A 6,779-nucleotide genomic window follows, 5' to 3' on the forward strand; every position below is an offset into this window, starting at 1 on the left:
CGGAACCCCCCAGGGGGTTAATGGGCCTACATGGGCTTTAGTGGAAGAGAGGAGGAGGCGGCCAGGTGGAGGTGCACGCCCCCAAGCCCAATCTGAAATGGGAAGGGGGGCCGGCCACCCTTTCCTTCTCTCCCTCTTCCTCTTTCCTTCCCCTCCTAGTTGGACTAGGAAAAGGGGAACCTACTCCTAGTAGGAGTAGGATTCCTCCCCTTGGGGCGTGCTCCATGAGGCCGGCCAACCCCCTCCTCTCCTCCTTTACATACGGGGGAGGGGGGCACCCCATAGATACACAAGTTGATCTTTAGCCGTGTGTGGTGCCCCCCTCCACAGTTTTCCACCTCGGTCATATCGTCGTAGTGCTTAGGCGAAGACCTGCGCCGGTAACTTCATCATCACCGTCACCATGCTGTCGTGCTGACGGAACTCTCCCTCGGCCTCAGCTGGATCTAGAGTTCGAGGGACGTCACCGAGTTGAACGTGTGCAGATCGCGGAGGTGCTGTGCGTTCGGTACTTGATTGGTTGGATCGCGAAGACATTCGACTACATCAACCGCGTTGCATAATGCTTCAGCTTTCGGTCTACAAGGGTACGTGGACACACTCTCCCCCTTGTTGCTATGCATCACCTAGATAGATCTTGCGTGATCGTAGGATTTTTTTTGAAATTACTGCATTCTTCAACAGTGGCATCCGAGCCAGGTATATGCATAGATGTTATATGCACAAGTAGAACACACAGAGTTGTGGGCAATAATAGTCATACTGCTTACCAACATGTTATACTTTGATTCGGCGGTATTGTTGGATGAAGCGGTCCGGACCGACATTACATGACCGCGTTCATGAGACTGGTTCTACCGATGTGCTTATGCACATAGGTGGCTGGCGGGTGTCTATTTCTCCAACTTTAGTTAAATCGAGTGTGGCTACGCCCGGTCCTTGTTGAAGGTTAAAACAACACACTTGACGAATAATCGTTGTGGTTTTGATGTGTAGGTAAGAACGGTTCTTGCTAGAAGCTCGTAGCAGCCACGTAAAACTTGCAACTACAAAGTAGAGGACGTCTAACTTGTTTTTGCAAGGCTTGCTGTAATGTGATATGGTCAAGGCATGATGTGATATAAATTGTTGTATGAGATGATCATGTTTTGTAACAAAGTTATCAGCAACTAGCAAGAGCCATATGGTTGTCGCTTTATTGTATGCAATGCAATCACCATGTAATTGTTTTACTTTATCACTAAGCGGTAGCGATAGTCACAGTAACAATAGTTGGCGAGATGACAACGATGCTATGATGGAGATCAAGGTGTTGCGCCGGTGACGATGGAGATCATGACAATGCTTCGGTGATGGAGATCATGAGTACAAGATGATGATGTCAATATCATGTCACATATTTTGATTGCATTTTATGTTTATCTTTTATGCTTCTTATTTTGCTTAGTACGGCGGTAGCATTATAAGATGACCCCTTACTAAATTTCAAGGTATAAGTGTTCTCCCCGAGTATGCACCGTTGCTACAGTTCGTCGTGCTGAGACACCACGTGATGATCGGGTGTGATAAGCTCTACATTCACATACAACGGGTGCAAGCCAGTTTTGCACACGCAGAATACTCAGGTTAAACTCGACGAGCCTAGCATATGCAGATATGTCCTCGAAACACTGAGACCGAAAGGTTGAACGTGAATCATATAGTAGATATGATCAACATAGTGATGTTCACCATTGAAAACTACTCCATCTCACGTGATGATCGGACATGGTTTAGTTGATTTGGATCACGTGATCATTTAGATGACTAGAGGGATGTCTATCTAAGTGTGAGTTCTTGAGTAATATGATTAATTGAACTTTAATTTATCATGAACTTAGTCCTGATAGTTATTTTGCATGTCTATGTTATTGTAGATCAATGGCCCGTGCTACCGTTCCTTTGAATTTTAATGCGTTCCTAGAGAAAGCTAAGTTGAAAGATGATGGCGGAAACTACACGGACTGGGTCCGTAACTTGAGGATTATCCTCATTGCTGCACAGAAGAATTACGTCCTAGAAGCACCGCTGGGTACCAGGCCTGCTGCAGATGCTATTGATGACGTTAAGAACGTCTGGCAGAGCAAAGCTGATGACTACTTGATAGTTCAGTGTGCCATGCTTTACGGCTTAGAATCGGGACTTCAAAGACGTTTTGAACGTAATGGAGCATATGAGATGTTCCATGAGTTGAAGTTAATATTTCAAGAAAATGCCTGAGTTGAGAGATATGAAGTCTCCAACAAGTTCTACAACTGCAAAATGGAGGAGAATAGTTCTGTCAGTGAACACATACTCAGAATGTCTGGGTACCATAACAACTGGGAGTTAATCTTCGTGATGATAGTGTCATTGACAGAATTCTTCAATCACTGCCACCAAGCTATAAAGGCTTCGTGATGAACTATAATATGCAAGGGATGAACAAGACTATTCCCGAGCTCTTCGCGATGCTAAAGGCTGCGGAGGTAGAAATAAAAAAGGAGCATCAAGTGTTGATGGTAAACAAGACCACTAGTTTCAAAAAAAGGGCAAAGGGAAGAAGGGGAACTTCAAGAAGAACGGCAAAAAGGTTGCTGCTCAAGAGAAGAAACCCAAGTCTGGACCTAAGCCTGAGACTGAGTGCTTCTACTGCAAAGGGACTGGTCACTAGAAGCGGAACTGCCCCAAGTATTTGGCGGATAAGAAGGATGGAAAAGTGAAAGGTATATTTGTTATACATGTTATGGATGTGTACCTTACTAATGCTCGTAGTAGTGCCTGGGTATTTGATACTGGTTCTATTGCTCATATTTGCAACTCGAAACAAGGGCTACAGCTTAAATGAAGATTGGCTAAGGACGATGTGATGATGCGCGTGGGAAATGGTTCCAAGGTTGATGTGATCGCCGTCGTCACACTACCTCTACATCTACCATCGGGATTAGTTTTAGACCTGAATAATTGTTTTTTGGTGCCGACATTGAGCATGAACATTATATCTGGATCTTGTTTGATGCGAGATGGTTATTCATTTAAATCAGAGAATAATGGTTGTTCTATTTATATGAGTAATATCTTTTATGGTCATGCACCCTTGATGAGTGGTCTATTTTTGTTGAATCTCAATAGTGATGATACACATATTCATAATATTGAAGTCAAAAGATGCAAAGTTGATAATGATAGTGCAACTTATTTGTGGCACTGCCGTTTGGGTCATATCGGTGTAAAGCGCATGAAGAAACTCCATGTTGATGGACTTTTGGAATCACTTGATTATGATTCACTTGGTGCTTGCGAACCGTGCCTTATGGGCAAGATGACTAAAACTCCGTTCTCCGGAACAATGGAATGAGCTACTGACTTATTGGAAATAATACATACTGATGTATGCGGTCCAATTAGTGTTGAGGCTCATGGCGGGTATCGTTATTTCCTTACCTTCACAGATGATTTGATCATATATGGTTATATCTACTTGATGAAACATAAGTCTAAAATATTTGAAAAGTCCAAAGAATTTCAGAGTGAAGTGGAAAAATCATCATAACAAGAAAATAAAGTTTCTACGATCTGATCGTGGAGGAGAATATTTGAGTTACGAGTTTGGTCTTCATTTGAAACAACATGGGATAGTTTCACAACTAACCACCTGGAACACCACAGTGAAATGGTGTGTCCGAACGTCGTAACCGTACTTTATTGGATATGGTGTGATCTATGATGTCTCTTAATGATTTACCTCTATTGTTTTGGGGTTATGCTTTAGAGACGGCTGCATTCACTTTAAATAGGGCACCATCAAAATCTGTTGAGACGATGCCTTATGAACTATGGTTTGGCAAGAAACCAAAGTTGTCGTTTCTTAATGTTTGGGGTTGCAATGCTTATGTGAAAAAGCTTCAACCTAATAAGCTCGAACCCAAATCGGAGAAGTGCGTCTTCATAGGATACCCAAAGGAAACTGTTGGGTACAGCTTCTATCACAGATCCAAAGGCAAAATCTTTATTGCTAAGAATGGATCCTTTCTAGAGAAGGAGTTTCTCTTGAAAGAAGTGAGTGGGAGGAAAGTAGAACTTGATGAGTTAATTGTACCTTCTCCCTTATTGGAAAGTAGTTCATCACAGAAATCAGTTCCCGTGATTCCTACACCAATTAGTGAAGAAGCTGATGATGATGATCATGAAGCTTCAGATCAAGTTACTACAGAACCTCGTAGGTCTTTCAGAGTAAGATCCGCACCAGAGTGGTACGGTAATCCTATTCTGGAAGTCATGTTACTAGACCATGATGAACCTACGAACTATGAGGAAGCGATGATGAGCCCAGATTCTGCGAAATGGCTTGAGGCCATGAAATCTGAGATGGGATCCATGTATGAGAACAAAGTGTGGACTTTGGTGGACTTGCCCGATGATCGGCAAGCCATAGAAAATAAATGGATCTTTAAGAAGACTGACGCAGACGGTAATGTTACTGTTTACAAAGCTCGACTTGTTGCGAAAGGTTTTCGACAAGTTCAAGGAGTTGACTACGATGAGACTTTCTCACCCGTAGTGATGCTTAAGTCTGTCTGACATGTTAGCAATTGCTGCATTATATGATTATGAAATTTGGCAAATGGACGTCAAAACTGCATTCCTGAATGGATTTCTGGAAAAAGAGTTGTATATGATGCAACCAGAAGGTTTTGTTGATCCAAAAGGTGCTAACAAAGTGTGCAAGCTCTAGCGATGTGTTTATGGACTGGTGCAAGCCTCTCGGAGTTGGAATAAACACTTTGATAGTGTGATCAAAGCATATGGTTTTATACAAACTTTTGGAGAAGCCTATATTTACAAGAAAGTGAGTGGGAGCTCTGTAGCATTTCTGATATTATATGTGGATGACATATTGTTGATTGGAAATGATATAGAATTTCTGGATAGCATAAAGGGATACATGAATAAGATTTTTTCTATGAAAGACCTTGGAGAAGCTGCTTACATATTGGGCATCAAGATCTATAGAGATAGATCAAGATTCTTAATTGGACTTTCACAAAGCACATACCTTTATAAAGTTTTGAAGAAGTTCAAAATGGATCAGTCAAAGAAAGGGTTCTTACCTGTTTTACAAGGTGTGAAGTTGAGTCAGACTCAATGCCCGACCACTGCAGAAGATAGAGAGAAAATGAAAGTCATTCCCTATGCTTCAGCCATATGTTCTAGCATGTATGCAATGCTGTGTACCAGACCTGATGTGTGCCTTGCTATAAGCATAGCAGGGAGATACCAAAGTAATCCCGGAATGGAGCACTAGACAGTGGTCAAGAACATCCTGAAATACCTGAAAAGGACTAAGGATATGTTTCTCGTTTATGGAGGTGAAAAAGAGCTCGTCATAAACGGTTACGTCGATGCAAGCTTTGACACTGATCCGGATGACTCTAAGTCGCAAACCAGATACATATTTTTATTGAATGGAGGAACTTTCAATTGGTGCAGTTCCAAGCAGAGCGTCATGACGGGATCTACGTGTGAAGCGTTGTACATTGCTGCTTCGGAAGCAACAAATGAAAGAGTTTGGATGAAGGAGTTCATATCCGATCTAGGTGGCATACCTAGTGCATCGGGTACAATGACAATCTTTTGTGACAATACTGGTGCAATTGCCTTGGCAAAAGAATCCAAATTTCACAAAAGAACCAAGCACATCAAGAGACGCTTCAATTCCATCCATCATCAAGTGTCGGAAGGGGACATAGAGATTTGCAAGATACATACGGATCTGAATGTTACAGATCCATTGACTAAGCCTCTTCCACTAGCAAAACATGATCAACACCAATGCTCCATGGGTGTTAGAATCATTACAATATAATCCAGATTATTGACTCTAGTGCAAGTGGGAGACTGAAGGAAATATTCCCTAGAGCAATAATAAAGTTATTATTTATTTCCTTATTTCATGATAAATGTTTATTATTCATGCTAGAATTGTATTAACTGAAAACTTAGTACATGTGTGAATACATAGACAAAACATATTGTCCCTAGTATGCCTCTACTTGACTAGTTCGTTAATCAAAGATGGTTATGTTTCCTAACCATAGACATGTGTTGTCATTTGATGAATGAGATCACATCATTAGGAGAATGATGTGATGGACATGACCCATCCGTTAGCTTAGCATTATGATCATTATAGTTTCTTTGCTACTGCTTTCTTCATGACTTATACAAGTTCCTCAGACTATGAGATTATGCAACTCCCGAATACCGGAGGAACACTTTGTGTGCTACCAAAAATCACAACGTAAATGGGTGATTATAAAGGTGCTCTACAGGTGTCTCCGAAGGTGTTTGTTGGGTTGACATAGATCGAGATTAGGATTTGTCACTTCATGTTTCAGAGAGGTATCTCTGGGCCCTCTCGGTAATACTCATTACTATAAGCTTTGCAAGCATTGTGACTAATGAGTTAGTTGCGGGATGAAGTATTATGGAACGAGTAAAGAGACTTGCCGGTAACGAGGTTGAACTAGGTATGATGATACCGACGATCGAATCTCGGGCAAGTAACATACCGATGACAAAGGGAACAACGTATGTTGTTATGCGGTTTGAACGATAAAGATCTTCATAGAATATGTAGGAACCAATATGAGCATCCAGGTTCCGCTATTGGTTATTGACCGGAGACGTGTCTCGGTCATGTCTACATAGTTCTCAAACCCGTAGGGTCCACACGCTTAACGTTCGATGACGATTGGTAT

The sequence above is a fragment of the Triticum dicoccoides genome, chromosome 4B (genome assembly GCF_002162155.2).
Source record: "Triticum dicoccoides isolate Atlit2015 ecotype Zavitan chromosome 4B, WEW_v2.0, whole genome shotgun sequence".
Classification (NCBI taxonomy): domain Eukaryota; kingdom Viridiplantae; phylum Streptophyta; class Magnoliopsida; order Poales; family Poaceae; genus Triticum; species Triticum dicoccoides.